General features: G+C 38.0%; 1 long non-coding RNA gene across 1 annotated transcript in view; it reads left to right on the top strand.

Moving 5' to 3' along the window:
- LOC138752798 (uncharacterized) overlaps positions 1 to 16,863 on the top strand; it is a 118,442-nt gene that overhangs the window by 14,040 nt on the left and 87,539 nt on the right. Inside the window, exon 2 of the long non-coding RNA XR_011350943.1 lies at positions 2,644 to 2,804. This is a non-coding gene — a long non-coding RNA (uncharacterized lncRNA). The remainder of the gene's footprint in view (positions 1 to 2,643; positions 2,805 to 16,863) is intronic.

The following is a 16,863-nucleotide window of genomic DNA, read 5'->3' as shown; positions in this document are numbered from 1 at the left end:
AGCAGGATAGTTAGATGTACCTAATCAGTTAGGCTCCATTCCCTACCTTAAAAGAATCTGTCTGCAGCCTGCAATTCCATCCAAACATAAAAGTCCATCTACAAATTTCCTAATGATACCATGGTAGTGAACCAAGGAACTGATTGTGGACTTTAGGAAGGGAAAACTAGAGATATACAGACCAGTGATCATTAGGGGATTACAGGTGGAGAGGATGAGAACATTTAAATACCTGGGAGTCACTATCCTGGAGGACCTTTTCTAGACCCAACACACGAAAGTCATAATGAAAGCACGTGAGCTCATCTACTTTCTAGGAGATTGTGAAGATTTGATATAACATCAAAAACCTTGGCAAGCTTTTACAGTGGAAAGTGTGCTGACCTGATATAAGGGCACCAATACCTTTGAACAGAAAGCCCTGTAAAAGGTAGTAGACACAGCCCAATACATCGTGGGCAAAACATTCCCACCATCGATAATATTTGCAGGGAACTCTGCCATCAGCGATCATCAAGGATCCACACCTCACAGCACAGGCTCTGTACTCGCTGCTACCATCAAGAAGGAGGTGTAGGTGCCTCAGGGCTCACACCAGCAGGTTCAGGAACAGCTGTTACCCCTCTGCCATCAGACTCCTCAGCAACAAACTCAGAGACTCACTTAAGGACTCTTACTTTGCACGTTACTTATCATTGAATATTTATTTTCTATATTATAGTCAGTTTGTTTGCATTTTCTTCTTTGTTTACATTTCCCTCTTTTTTTTTATCTTTTCTTGAGTGCTACCAATAAATAAAAATTCTGCCTCACACACAGGAAAAGGAATCTCATGTCATGCATATTCCCTGATAATAAATCTGAACTTTGAAGTGCATTGTTAATATATTTTCATTGAAAACTTTGTATGAATTTTTTTTAGGCTTATTTTAAAGAAAAATAGATGAACTTAAAGCCAGTGATTATTAAATGTCTAACTGCATAAGTAAAGTGTTATGCTTCCACGTATGAGCTACTTACATCATTTTACCACTGAAAATTACATTTTTTTTTAAACTTCTGTAGTTGTTCACTTTCAACTTACAGGTTTATTCTATATTTTTCCCTTCACTTCTCTGTTCATTTTGGCAACGATTCTTTTTTACATATGACTCAAAATAGATATTATAAATCTTTTTCAGCTATTCTTTTGAGTATCTAAGTACTTATTATTCAAAATAAAGACTTAAATAAATAAAAATTGTTGCAATTATGTAGTTATTAACGTATTTGAGCAAAAGCTTCCTCACAGACAAGAATAAGAAATTAAGAAAAATTATCCATCAGAAAAAAAATAACCAAAATAATACTGATTGAGCTTTGGAAATGAGGTCACTTCCCAGACTCTGCATAAAAGTTTAATTCATGAAGACACAGCTGTTGGAAAAATATCATAATGAACCCAGACTTTCGAGTTGCTTGAGTTATTCATGTAAAATTATGAGGAAGATATCAATTCAAGTTAATTTTTCTAATGGATGATTTTTCTTAATTTCTTATCATTGTCTGCTTGAAATATTTTGCTCAAATACACTGTGAACTACATAATTATAACAATTTTTATTGAATTCAAGTCCCTGTTTTGAATAATAAATAGATTGGGTGAATACCGATAGCTTCATCAGAACGGACAATTTGGGATGAAGGGTCTAATGATCTTTCTTAAAGTTAAGGTATGCAGCAATATTCAATTAAACCTGATCCACTTTGTGGAAAATGAGTGAAATTACATTATAGTCCTGCTTGCTTTTGATTTTTCAATGCTTTGACCACTTTGGTATTTTTCAATTTACGTTTTGCATAAATAAAGGATGAGAAATAAATATGTCCTTTATGTTGTCATAAATATTTACAGCACAGAAACAGGCCCTTCAGCCCAAATTGTCCATTCTGACCAAGTTATCCACCCAAGCTAGTTCCGTCACTTTTCAAAAACGGAAAGTGGTGGAGGTTAGTGAATAAGTTAGAGTGTGATTGAGATAATTGGAATTACTTTAAAATGTTAATAATTCAGTGAGAGAAAAATCTAATGTGTTCAGTCAAGACACAGGGTGCTGAGGTTGAAGGGTGTAGGGCAGTGATTCTCAACCTTTTTCTTTCCACTCATACATGCTCTATGATTACTAAGGGATTACTCAAGGTGGTATGTGAGTGGAAAGAAAAAGGTTGAAAACCATTGGTATAGTGAGTGGAATTTTTGATTTAAGAGATCTATTCCTGTTTTATGCCCTTTTAGGTTCTGTTAAAGTCCACAGGAAGTGTATTAGCATTTCAGATACAGATATTCTAACTAATGTGTAGCTCTGCAATAGGATTAAGGCCAAGATGATGTAATTTATCTGAAACCTCAGTTTTGCTCATCTTATTGCCAGCAGCAGATTTAATTCTTGGAATCTTAAAGGCTAAATGCCTATTTCACTATGCCATTAGCTAGAAAGATAAAATGAATTTCCACAGCAGGTCTACCGTAATCTTGATGCCTGTGTCATTTTCACAGGCATTTGTGAATCTTTACTCCTGATATAAATTAACCCCCTTATTGTTTGCATGTGTGACAATGCTTTATTTTAGTAACACTAAGCTTTATTTCAATGTCCCTTTCAGGACCATCTTTTCATGTGAGAACATTTCCTAAACTTTATGGTTAGACTGCGGCATGTGCTACCAACAGAGACGACCATCCTTGTGATACATCTTGGTGAAGAACATAGCGAAAGAGAGGCCAAACTTATATGGCAGCCACGCAATAGACCCTGACCTTTCTGGTAATGCACAACTTTCTATGGTTATTGTAGGGCCTGAAGTCTGTGTTGGAGCATTTGTCTGGATTTATAGTTCACCTTAAAAAACTCCTCAAGAAATATGATTGCGTGTTTATAGGTGTTAAAGTTTAGTCTGAAAATCTCCCTCAATGCTCTTTCATTGTGTAGGCAGTTTTCCTAAAGTGGCTGCAAAGTAGGCTGTAAAATATCAATATTTCACTACGTTCTCTATCACAGGTTCATTTGGAGTTTATGTCCATGTCCTGCCTTGCAAAATGGAAGTATTTAATGTCACATTTTCACCCGGCACAGAAGCAAAACAATTCAGTGAGTGAACCATTAACTTCCATTCAAGTAGCAGCTTTCAGAAAGTCCTTGGCCTCTGGATCGAATTCACATTGTTATGTACAAATTAGCAACCATGTTTGCTGTATCACTGCATTAATGACACAAAGAATGCACTTCATTAGTTGTCAGGAAATGCTACATTTGTGTCCACATCTCCACCCTCACTGTCATTTTTCCAAGTGAATCAACACTTCATTTGTGAATCTGAAGGGGTCATCCTCTGCATCTGCTGCTCTTGTTGTTGCCTTCTCTATATTGGAGAGACTGGGTGCAGACTGCGAGATCATTTCATTGATCATTTACGCTCTCTCCAGTGCAAGTCAGGGACCACCCGGTGGCCAACAATTTTTATTCCATGCTTGACTCCCACGCCAACATGTCTGTCCGAGGCCCCTGAAAATTGGAGAAACAGCACCTAATATTCTGTCGAGTTCGCTCCAACTAGATGGCATTAATATCAATGTCACTGGTTTCCACTGTCTCTCTTTCTCTCCTTTCCTCCAGCTCTCACACTCTTCCCTCCCCACTCAGAAAGCTATCCCCTCCTGTATCACTTCCACACTTATTTTCTCTTCTGCCTTCCCACTAATATCTACCTATAACCTCTTGCCTGTGGCCCTCTGCTCCCTGAACATAGAATTATAAATAGCAACACATTCCTAAAAACTGCAATATGATAATAATCAGATAATTTTTTTTCAGTGATAGCATTTAGGGATTAATATTACCCAAGATATCACCCCAGTTTGTACTGTGTCTATCTATGAGAGCAGACAGTATCTCAGTTTCATCTGAATTGCGTCAGTCTGCATATCAATGGAATTAGCCCATGCAGAAATCTCAGAAGTAGAGCTTGAACCCTCAGCCACTGAATAAGAAATCAGCCTTGACTGAGAAAATAAACCTTAGCAGACCAATGACCCATTAAGGAGGACAATTTGAGTTTTTAAAGTACTCTGTTAGACTTGCTGAGTTTCTCCAGCATTGTGTTACTGAGCACCTTCGCTCTGTCCGCATCAGTGACAGGGAATTTCCAGTGGCCAACTATTTCAATTCAGTACCCCACTCCCATGCTAGCATGTCTCTCCATGGCCTTGTGTACTGTCTAACCAAGACCACCTGTAAGTTGTAGGAGCAACTCTTAATTTTCCGTCTCGGCCCTCTCCAACTGGATGGCATTAACATCAACTTCTCCATTTTCTCCCATTCTCCCTCCTTTCCTATTCCCTCTGTCTTGTTTCCTACAGCTCTCCACCCCTTCCCACACCATTCACGGAACCATTTCCCTTCTCCCTGTTTGCTGGTGTGCTCTTCCTCACTTATCCACCTATTACCTCCTACCAGTAGGGCTGGGCTCTCCCCCGCCCCCATTCTATTCAGGCTACTGCCCACATTTTTTTCATACCTTGATGAAGGGCACAAGCCCAAAACGTTAGTTATGTATCTTTATCTTTGCTATATAAAATGCATCATATGCTGAGTTTCTCCAGCATTGTGGTTTTACTTGAGTTTTTAATAATTCAGTGGGGCTACCTCCAGTATATTGCTAACATTTTATTCTGAAGTTTGGTGAGTTATTCACCTGCCACCACTTGTTCTTCCAAAGGTAGTAATTGAATACCACAGCATGGAGAACTAAACAGCAGCCAAGATCTCTTAGGGTTTGTGAGGCAAGCGACACAATACAGCAGAATCGTAGAAAACTGATGAGAGAGAACTGTGAGACAAACTTTAAGTTATGTGTGATTATAATAAAACTTTTCTTAATAACCAAATTGCAAACATAATTTACAACTACAGTTTCTAAAAACACTTCATCATCATTAAAAGCCGACATTTCAGAATGGGGCACAAGTCCCCAAACATCTTCTTTTTCAGGCTACAGCAACCTTCTTGAACAGAAAAGTCATGAGCCTATTTTTAACAACACTAAAATAAAAGTTCAGGAGCTTTATAAAACTTAGAAGTCTATTTCGATTATATGCATTGCTTCTTCCTCTTTGTCAGCAAAGTGCAATTGTGGCACGACAGTTTACCTGTAATGATTCCATTCGAAAAAAGTAAAATAGAATTATAGTATTAAGGACACAATGTAACTTTAAAATGGAGATTGAATTGTGCCTGTGTGTCCTAGTCCAATTATTCACCAATTTGAAAATTACCTTTTTGGCTTATTGGAACACCAAAAGAAATTAATTTGGCCAATTTATTAAATGTAGTTTGAAATCTTTGAGAAAACTTGTCCATTGCAAATAAATGAATGCACTTGAATTATCAGATTTCCATGGCACAATACAGTAAAACCCCTGGAATCTGGAATTCAAGCAGCCAGCAGTCTCAAGCCACCGGCAAAAAAAAATCAAGGAAAATAAATAAAAAAACAAATTAAAATAAATAAGAATAAATGGTATATAAAAATATTTGTTTAAAATTATGAAGGTAAATGTTCTCTGAAGTAACACATAAACTTTTATTGAAAATAATCAGGCAGCGGAATGCCTTGGTCGTGCTTTGCTCATAGCAGCAGTTTGAATAAAGTTGTGTGAAACAGGAATGGAGTTGCTGTGGATGAAGAGCTGGTTGATGCTGCTCACCATTGAGTTGATTCTTTTAAAATGTCTCCTCATCCTTGCTTAATGAGAGTCACCTCAGTCAGAGGCTTTATCTGTAAACTTGGTGGGGGGGGGGGAGGAATAATTATCTCTAATGTTATTGTTCGCTTTTCAGGCAGCTCTGTGGAAAGCTAATAATCTCCAGACACTTTGATGGTTAAATGTTATCAAAGAAGGTGACTGAAAATGAATAAAATGCTTTAAGCTTTATATAGCTTCATGCAAGTGAAGTTAGTTCAGTGTAAGTACAGTATAATATTTTTGCAGGTGTATGTAAGACACTGTAAGAATAAGTCTCAGGCAACTGAAAAACTCACTTATCCAGCATCTACCAATCCCCATAAGTGCCGGATACCAGGGGTTTTTCTGTATATGGTATGTTAGAAAGTTGTAATAATTAATTTAGCTTTTGCTAGATTAGTGTCCCTTCATGGAATGAAAAATTACATGCTGCCTGGTTTCTTGGAGACTTTGCCTTTACAGTTGAATCTGCTTTCTCACTTCCATTAAAGTACTCATTTCTCATTACATAAAAAAGTTTCTTCTTCATTTGAGATGTGAATTATGTATTTCCTCAATGGTTAAGTGAGAAATTGGTTCATGTGCACTGATTAGATTTGTGTCCATCCCACCACCAGCCCCCAACCCCACCCCCCCCCCCAAGTATAGAAGATTTGTGATATTATCAAAGGCCTTTAGATGATTAGAAGATATGTCTGATTGACCAAGATGAACAACTTCCTTTGATGGGAAAGCCAAGTACTTTAATATTATAGATAGGCTGCCCAGTGATATAATCACAAAGCATTTCTTTACACAGGAAGTAATTGGAAATTTGGAACTTCAAAAAAGATGTGGGATTGTGATAATTAAAATATAATTACTGGGTTTGTTACATTTTGCTAAGGCTTGGTTTCTTAAGGACAATTGAGCCAAAGCAGATAAACAAAGTGAAGCTTCCGAGTAGGCATGATGTCCTTGAATGGGACAACACCAACCAATAATGGAATGGCGTGCTCTGTTCCTATATCCATATGATGCTTAACACTTTACCCCATGGTTATTATTTTTAGAAGCCAGGATGAAATCTCAATTTCTTTAACATTCTTTTGTTTAAATGTACCTCTCAGTGAAAAATATTTTCCATTTCTTTGCAAATTATACATGGTCTTTTGGAAGACATAAATTGATGTGTTTCACATAGTGAAAGCATTCAGGAAGTTTTAGATGAAATGGCTTGTTTCCAGTTATTGAGGATTCCCGATCAAGGGAGACGGGGAAAAGATAAAAATATAATAAAGTCCAGGAGAATAAACTCTTAATTGTGAAGAGACCACTTCAAAGTTTATGGTTAGCTTAAATAGGTGGCTAAAGATACAGAAGACAATGTTTGCCTTCATTGCAAGGGATGTGGTGCACAAAGGGAAGGACATCATAATTAAATTGGAAGACCTCATCTGGAATACCTGAAGAAGGAAATTCTTGCTCTGGCATCAGGACAACATGCATTCACTTGATTGATTCAGAGAATAGTGGGTTATCCTATGAGAAGAACTCAAGTGCTATGAAGATATGAGGTTCAGAAGAATGTGAGGTGACTGTATTGTAGTATGCAATATTTTAAGGGTAAATGCTGTTTAAGCAGCCTTTTACCACTTAATTATTTTTTTTATTACCTTGCTGTGTACAAGTTGTCCGAGTCTCCTTCACAGCCAAGGTTTCAATTGGAGAATGGATATTTTAAGACTGAGAGAAGTTTTTTTCAGGCAAAAATTCTCTCAGAGAACTATAGATGATTAGGCATTGAGTTTATTACAGGCTGAGATCAAGGGCTTTTTGGAGACAAATGGAATCAAGGGATGGGAAAATAGAAAAGACAGAAGATTAAATGAATGTTAGAACAGGCTCAAAGGCCTGATTCTATTTTTTTATGTTCGTGCAAAGGATAAATAAACAGATTAAAACAGTTATATAGCTTTTACCAGGATCAAAAGCAATTGTAATTCCCTTTTCCTATGCTAGCGCAATGCCCATCTTAAGGCAAGTGGTCCTGTCTTAACTTCAAATCTTCCACAATTTGATAAGTACAGTAAAACCTCATTAGAACGCAGTAGTTGGGGTCAAAGATTGCCATTACAGCCAAGTTGCGGAACAGATGCATATATGTCAGAGTGTCCACAGATAATCAAACCCAAATATTACCAGTTTTCGAAGGATCCCCTATCTATAACTAACCATTTCAATGAAAGAAAGCAAGCTCATTCTGAATTTTAATCAACTTATTTTACAGAAAAATTGAGTTTTTCCCCAATATTTTCCTTCAAAATGACCACTTAAAAGGAGCCGCCATTACAGATCAAAGCGATATATAACGTGGACGCTGATTGGCCCAGGGATATCTTAACAAGGTCATTTCCTTTTTATCGACCAAATAAAAGTTCCATACTGTTGACTTCTGATGAGATTCTGAATGATTGATGATGTGACTTCAAGCACCATGGCTTTATATAGTGATTCTTGATCTGTACTTGCAGTTAAATTACAGTTAAAATTTCACAAGATGAGCCCAACAAAAGAACATAATTAATGCGGCATTATTTGATCAAGCACGGTGTTAAATAGGTGAGAAGTAAATCAACTCGCGATAATGGAGGTAATTTATGCATTTTAACACTTTCAAAATTTGCAAAGTTTGGGGTCCACAGACACTTGTGCTATAAGCGATTCCACGGATTAATGAATTGCATTCTAACGAGGTTTCAGTGTACATAAAAATATTGCATACATTGGTCATGGACTCATATTAAACATTGATAAAATACAGTTTTCTGGACGACAGATAGCTTTTATAAATCCGCAATTTATAATGTGTCTTATCTGTAGAAATTTGCCAGGGTTTCTGATGTCATACCAAACCTCTGCAAATTCCTGAGGAAGTAGAGGTGCTGACGTGCTTTCTTCATGATGCCATTAGTGTGTTGGGTCCAGCAAAGATCCTCTGAGATAGTGACTCCCAAGAACTTAAAATTACTCACTCCCAGTGATCACTGGATCATATATAGGAGCATATTTTTAATTCATGCCTTGGAAGCTTCAGATAATACTAATAGACCTCCCAAGTATTGTTTGAAAATAAATAATAAGGAAGGAAAACAGTGGAGGTATAATAAACAGTACTCATAAGTCAATCAACAAGTAATTTATGGTGAACGGGAAAACATTCATCATTGTCAATCATTTTTGAACACACACATTTACAACATTTTAACCATGATCAGGTAAAAAGGAATTGCAGCATTTCATTCAACAAAATTGCCCTCGGAACAAACCAGTGATGCTGGTCCATTCAATTTCCTCCTCTGTTTGTCTGCCTTCATCCATGACTCTGATTCTTGGATTTTATTTCTCACATCCTCAAATTGCTGGGTGATATTACTTCTTCCTGATATTTCCCAATTTCATTTTGGGTCCCTGTCATTTCTAGTATTAACCACTTCCCATATTTGGAGTCCCATCGCTAGTCCTTTCTGATCTATTATCATCATTTCCTTCAACCCAAATGCTCAAATTGATCATCCATCTCCTTCAAGACATGAAATCCCTTACAAACTGCCACATGAATCCAATCTTAAAGTGATATATATTTTTAATTTTCTGTCCCATATAAACTTGCTCAATTGTACATTTCTTTTAGCCTTGTACCTCAGTACTTCAACTGAGTGAACTCTGTAAGGAATATAATTGCTCCAGTCCCTACCATCAGGTTGATACACTGATATCCTTAATTTTATTTTCATCATATAAGGACCCTGCCTTTGATACAAATGGAAATTAATGATTGTATTGGAGATTAATTGTCCATTATTTTCCTTTTATTAACACATGGCAACTGAGCAAAAGACAGAATTTTAATGGTGAAGTCCAACTGAAGGATTAAATTAATCAAAGCAACTACTAATTAAGTTATATTAAATGTAATTGTAATACCACTGATTTGAAAACAATGAGCAATTATAGAAAATGGCATTCCTGGAATGCCATGTTATAAAATCTAATTTTCTTCAGCATTTGTTCCAAACTTCAGGCAAACTGAATGGTCTAAAATTCTATCGCCTAGTAGTGAAACCTCTGGCTTTATCCCAGGCAATATTTACTTTTAAATTTTAAATTTGTACATTCATCATGGTAGCAGACCTTTGCAGCTTGGGCCCGTGCCACCAAAATACACCAGGTAACCCTACAAACCCAGTACATTTTTTGGAGAGTGGGAGGAAATCGGAGCACCCAGAGAAAACCCAAGCAGACACCAGGAGCATGTACAAATTCCTTTCAGACAGCGCTGGATTCAGACCCAGGTCAACGGCCCTCCAGTTAGCACTAATTGCAATGCTAACTGTGCCCATTAATTCTCTGCTATCTGCCAATACCTAGTTCCTGCAGCTATTTCCCATGCAATAACTAGTAAGGTTAACAGCAAGCACTTCACAAGGATATTAGTGACCATGCAAGACCTGCTGGAAAAATGCTCAAGAGGGAAACTGACAACTATTGTAAAAGTAAATTTGCAATTAGTTCCAGAGCAGTGAAGATATTTGCCTGGAGCAAGTAAGAAGCGAGATTACAATCTTAACCAATGCAAGGGAAATTGTGTTTATTTTCCACTTTAAATGTCAGCCTGATAATAAGTACTCATTTTCAATTTTATAAAGATTACAGTTAAAAAATCTTCAACTCTTTCCCAATTTACTATTACAAAGAGAATTATTTGGAGCTTCAAGATGGTTATGTTTTGAATGTAACTTTAGAAATGTAACTCATCAATGCTAAATTCAAAAATCGATCCTTGTCAAAAGTGTAGCGGGACATATTGTATGAGGAAGCATTTGGAATTCAATAAAATTAACAAGTTAATACATTTTTGTTAAATAATTGAAACGGTGTTGCTTTTTCTCATTTGTTTTGTACTTTATGGTTGGATTGTCATGTTCATTGCAGATAAATTCATCCTTAGGCTACATTCTAAGTTCATGGTATAACAGTGGATTGCACTCTACTTCATAGAAAGGTGATATATTTGTAGGCAATAAAACTAATCACAATGATGAAGTATTGAAGAATTTATTGGTAGAAGTGCTGCAAAGGATATTTTAATCGACTTTCAAATAGCCATGTGATATAATAAACATTAATAGACTTGTGGCTGTAGTGAGATCTCTGGAGAAAGAGGAAAAAAAATGAATAAACTGGTTAATGAGTTGGGTAAATATCAGGAAGTGAAGGACTGTGATCAATGGATGGTGGCTCTAATTGGACAGTTGTGGTCATCAAAATACCTTGGTTGTCAGTCCAGGGACCTGAGCTGTCTACCGTACTTACACATGATCTGAATTAATTTGTAGGTGATCTAAAATAAAATATTAAAAACAAAGTACCTAAGAAATCATCCAATTTCTCATTGTGCTGGAAAATAACACATGTAGAAAAAGGATCAATCTCTAAAAGGTTTGTAAATTACCAATTAGTCATATGAATTGAAAATGAAATTTAATTGCTGGGTGATGCCAGCAAATGTCAACTCTTACTAAAAATAATGTGATTAAAGAATTATTAAATGGTTACTGTTTTTTGATAAAAGATGTAGCTGTTGCCATTGATCATTTGTGGCACATACAGATGCAATGTCAGATTGATCCTTCTTGTATCAGTAGGTCTAAGCCCAAAAAAACTAAGATTTACAAAGCATAAAACAAGGATAATTATCCTTGTAGCTCTTCTGTGGATCCATTGCATCATTTTTATGAGATCTCTCATTACTGCTTTATGCAAGGATATTTCCAGGGTTTAGACCTCTGAGCTATGAAGGAGCACTCAGTAGAGTAGCTGTATTCTCATTGTGGTAGAAATAAAGTTAAAGCATGAGCTGTTTATGTCTCTCAGTAATGGAATATCTGCATATGATTAAGACAGGGGGCATCCTTGGTGCAGTGGGTACCACACAGCCAATGGTTCAATGGCAAAAAGGTTAAAAAAAAGTACATTTTGAAGGTAGGGCAGTAGATGTAGTGTATATGAATTTTAATAAGGCATTTGACAAGGTGCCCCATGAGACAGTAGTTCAGAAAGTCCTGAAGCATGGGATCCATGGAATCTTGGCTGTGTGGGTTCAGAATTGGCTTGCCTGAGAGTAGTAGTGGATGCAAAGTATTCTTCCTGGTGGTCAGTGACTTGAGAAGTTCTGCAGGATCTGTTCCGTGACCCCCCCCCCCCATCCAGCTTTGATGACCTAGATGAAGAATTGGGAGGATGGGTTGCCAGGGGTGGTGGTGGAGGCTGGAACATTAGGAGCATTTAAGAGACTCCTAGACTGGCACATGGATGAAAGAAAAGTTGGAGTATAAATGTCGGCACAATATCATCAGTCAAATAAGGGTATTAACGTTCATTATACAGCTATGAGGGAGGAGCTAGCCAAAATATAATGGAAGGACATTCTAGCTGGGAGGACAACTGGGCAAAAATGGCAGGTATATCTAGACATTTTTCACAGGATTCAGAATATATTCATTCCAAAGAGGAGGAAAGGCTCTATGAAGAGCCAATGGCAGCTGTGGTTGACAAAGGAAATCAAGTGCAGTATCAGGTCCAAAAGAAATAAGTATAAGATGCAAAGCAGAGTGGGAGGTTAGAGGATTGGGAAGCCTTTTAAAAACAACAGAGAGAAACTAAGAAAGTCAATCGGGAGGGTAAAATAAAGTACGAGTGTAAATTGGCAAGAAATATAAAATGGGATAGCAAAAGCTTCTCAAGTTATGTAAAAAATGACCCAAATTGGGCCCTTAAAAATGGAGAAAGGTGAATTATCAATGGAAACATGGAGATGGCTGAGGAATTTAACAAATACTTTGTATCTGCTTTCACCAAGGACGTTATAGGTTATGATCAGATAAGGGGTAGGGGGTCAAGCAGTATCTAGGAACTTGGTGAAATTACCTAAGGAAACAGAGAATCTGACAGACATACAGATTCAGAAGTAGGTGGTTGTGAGAAAATTGTTAGTACTGAAGCCTGATAAGTCCCCTGGGTCTTATGGGCTGAATCCCAGGGTGCTTAGAGGGGATGTTCTGGAAATTGTGGAAGCACTGGTTGACATTTTCCAAAGTTCTTTAGATTCGAGGGAAGTGGCTGCAGACTGGAGTGTGGCTGATGTAGTACCACTTTTTAAGAAGGGAGGGAGAGAGAATATGGGAACTTATCGGCCAGTCAGCCTGACATTGGTGGTGAGGAAGATATTGGAATCCATCATTAAAGGAGAGATAGCAGAACACTTAGGAAGGAATAATAGTATCGGTGCTGGTCAGCATGGGTTCCTTAAAGGAAAATCTTGCTTGACTAATCTCCTGGAATTTTTCGAGGATGTAACAAGGAGGGTGGACTCGGGAGAGCCAGTGGATGTAGTGTACTTGGACTTCCAGAAAGCCTTTGATAAGGTGCAACACAGAAGGCTAGTTAGCAAAATCAAGGAGTATGGTATCGGGGGTAGGGTGCTGTCATGGATAGATAGTTGGTTGAGAAATAGGAAAGAAAGGGTTGGGATAAATGGGTCATTTTCTAGATGGCAGAATGTGATGAGTGGGGTCCCACAGGAGTTGGTGTTGGGCCCTCAGTTGTTTATCATTTAGTAAATGATTTGGATGAGGGGATAAATAACTACATATGCAAATTTGCAGATGACACTAAACTGGGTGGTAGTTTGAAGTGCGAGGAGGATGTCAGGAAATTGCAGAGGAACTTGGACAGGTTAGGGGAGTGGGTAGATAAATAGCAGATGAAGTTTAATGTGAGTAAATGTGATGTTGTCCATTTTGGAGGCAGAAACATGAGAGCAGAGTATTATTTAAATGGTGTTAAGCTGGGGAGTGGGGTAATGCAAAGGGATCTGGGCGCACTTGTTCACCAGTCTGAAAACTAGCATGCAGGTTCAGCAAGCGATGTAGAAGGCGAATGGTATGTTGGCTTTCATAAAGAGGGGGTTGGAGTATAGGAGTACAGACCCCTCCTGCAGTTGTACAGGGCCCTGGTGAGACCTCACATGGAATATTGCGTCCAATTCTGGTCCCCATATTTAAGAAAGGACATACTTGCTATAGAGGGAGTGCAGCGCTGGTTTACAAGGTTAATTCCCGGGATGGCAGGATTGTCATACGTGGATAGGTTAGAAAGACTGCAATGGAGTTTAGAAGGATGAGGGGAGACATGATTGGGGTATTTAGGATTATCAAAGGACTTGACAGGGTGAATCAGAGTACATGTTTCCCATGATTAGGACTAGAGGGCATATTTTAAGAATACAGGGAAGGTCATTTAAGGCAGAAATGAGGAGAATTTTTTTACCCAGAGAGTTGTGGATCTGTGGAATGCATTGCTACAGAGGGTGGTGGGGGCAGATTCGCTGGATAGATTTAAGAGAGATTTGGATGAGGCTCATGTGGGCAGGGGAGTTAAGGGTTAAGAGGATTAGGCTGGGATTAGTTATTGAAAGAGAAAGATCAGCCATGATCCGATAAATGGCAGTGCTGGTTCGATGGGCCAATTGACCGATTCCAGCACCTATTGTCTATTGTCTAAAGGGCCTGTATTGTGCTAAAATGTTCTTTGCTCTATGCTCTAAAATGATTTAAAATGATTGAAAATGAGACTGCTGCATGGATTCCACACATTCCCAACTCAATCAGCTTCCCCAGTCTGAGACTTCTGGCCAAGTGCAGACAAATCACCAGAATTCCCTCATTGAAACCCAGAGGGAGTTTCAGTGTCTTGTTCACTGCCACCTGGTATTGGCAGGCCCTCGCTGCACGTTGTATTGCCAGTCAGTCAGCACCCAAAGATTTTACTGGAGTTTGGGATAGATTCATTTTTGGGGAGTTTGAACCTAGTGTTTGGCCACTCCCATCTTGCTCTCAGTAATTTTGTAAGTCGATGAAGTGAAATAATGCTCTGTACAGAACTAGATAGAGGATGCAAAACCAGAAGCAACTTGTTTAACTAACCAAATTGCACCAACAGTCACCATTAGTATTTGTATTGATAACTCTGTGGACCTGCCTGGTTTGGTGGGCTCATTTAAGATCTTTACCACTTTTTAAAAATGCTATATTTCCTTAAAAGTTGTTTATCATTCAATACCTATTTTATTTTTGATTAAAATAACTCAGAGATTGTCTTCAAGTCTCCATCCACCAGATTATCTAACTATCTTTGAAATAAATTAATGTTTACCAAAATGCCCTCTGAAATGCTACAGCAAATGTGGATCATTCATGCATATAAAAATAAATCTTATTGGTGTTCTTCTTAAATTGTCCCCCTAAAGATTTACCTGAGAATGTTTTTTAGTCCAGTGACATGTTTTAATAAAAGGAATTGGTTTTATATTTATCCTTACTCCTTTCATTAGACCCACACCTTTTGGCTTGACCCCAATTCTTTGGAATTCTTCCCATTGATTCTCTCCATCTTAACCTTACACAGCATCCAAGGCATCAATCACAACTTCCGCTTTTTAGTGAAAAGATGGTGGATTAAATTCTCTCCACAACATCACTACATGTAATCAACAATAGTACTTCCACTGAGAACTGACGGACTACCACAATGAGAGGAATGTATTAATCATGATGTGATTGAACATCCAATCAAATAACATTGCCCTACTGCTAGTTGAGCTAAAAATAATGTTTTTCTGCCGATATTGGATTATTTATCATTGCTCATAACACATATGCAGCTCTTGCTATATCTGTTCACTGGTTGGAAATTTACATGGTAGCCTGATATAATATTCATAATTCAGTGCAACTCAAAGATTGAATATAGTACAAGAAGTCCTTTGTCTTCATTGTACAGTCTGATCCTTAAAAGAGAACTAGCTCTTCATTTAAAGCATTTGCTGCGAATCAATTGACTGAACATTCCCATTCAGTTCTAATTGATTTTCTTGGTTATTTTCTGCAACCTAGCTTTGATTTACAAGTTTATCTGAGAGAAAGTGATAGATTAAGGCTATAAGAAAGGTGATAGTCTGCAGGTGTTTGTGATTGTAGTGAAAACACCAAAATGCTGGGGGAACTCAGCTGGTCTTTTTAGCATCTGTTGGAGACAGATATATTGCCAATATTTCAGGCCTAAGATCAGAGAAGGCAGAAGCAAGATATCTGTCTCAGAATTCAAACAATGGGGAAGGAATCCTGGCCAACAAAAGGTATTCATTGGATGTGATAAGGGAAGAGGTGGAATTTATCATGTCTGTGCAAAAGAAGACAGGGAATGGAGAGACAATGGGGGGGGGGGTGGGAAGCAAGGGGGTGTGCTTTAACAAAAGCCTGAGAAGTCAATATTAATTCCATCGGGCTGGAGGGAGCCCAGTCAGAAGATAAAGTGTGCTTCCTCCAATTTATGGGTGATCACAGTCTGGCAATACATGAGACCATGGACAAACATGTTGGCAAGGGAATGGGATGGAGAATTGAAATGGGTGGCCACTGGGAGATCCACGATATTGTGGTGGAGAGCCGAGGTGCTCCACAGAGAGATCTATAACCCAAGTCTAGGCAATGGCAACTTGTAAAAATCCTAACATAAATCTGGGAATATGTGACTTGAAATGTCAACTGTCTCTGGGGTAACAATTTTCCTTGAAAAAAAATTATAGTGTGGCATTAACAAAAATTAGCAGCGCTAACATACAGCTCTAGTGATCTCTGGCACCTCTGGAGTTTGATTCTGCCCTTGGTCATCTATGGAGTTTACATCAGTTTCCTCCAGATACTCCAGTTTCCTTCCAAGGACTTGCTGACAAGTTAATTAGTTTCAGAAATGATCCCTGCTGTAGGTAAATGAGACCACTGGAGAGAGAATAACTATTAGGGGTACACAAAAATTAGATGAGAATGGGACTAATGGGTTTTCTCTGCTGAGAACTAGTCAACCCGAATGGACCGAATGTCCTCCTTTTGCCGTAAGTACGAGCAATCTCAATTCAAGACAGCTGGACACTCATTTTAAGATAACATTTGAATGCTATACTGAAAGATTTCTGCATTATG

The sequence above is a fragment of the Narcine bancroftii genome, chromosome 2, assembly GCF_036971445.1.
Source record: "Narcine bancroftii isolate sNarBan1 chromosome 2, sNarBan1.hap1, whole genome shotgun sequence".
In the NCBI taxonomy this organism is placed as follows: Eukaryota; Metazoa; Chordata; class Chondrichthyes; order Torpediniformes; family Narcinidae; genus Narcine; species Narcine bancroftii.
The sequence above is the reverse complement of the archived record's forward strand: the minus strand, read 5'-3'. Positions and strand labels throughout refer to the sequence as shown.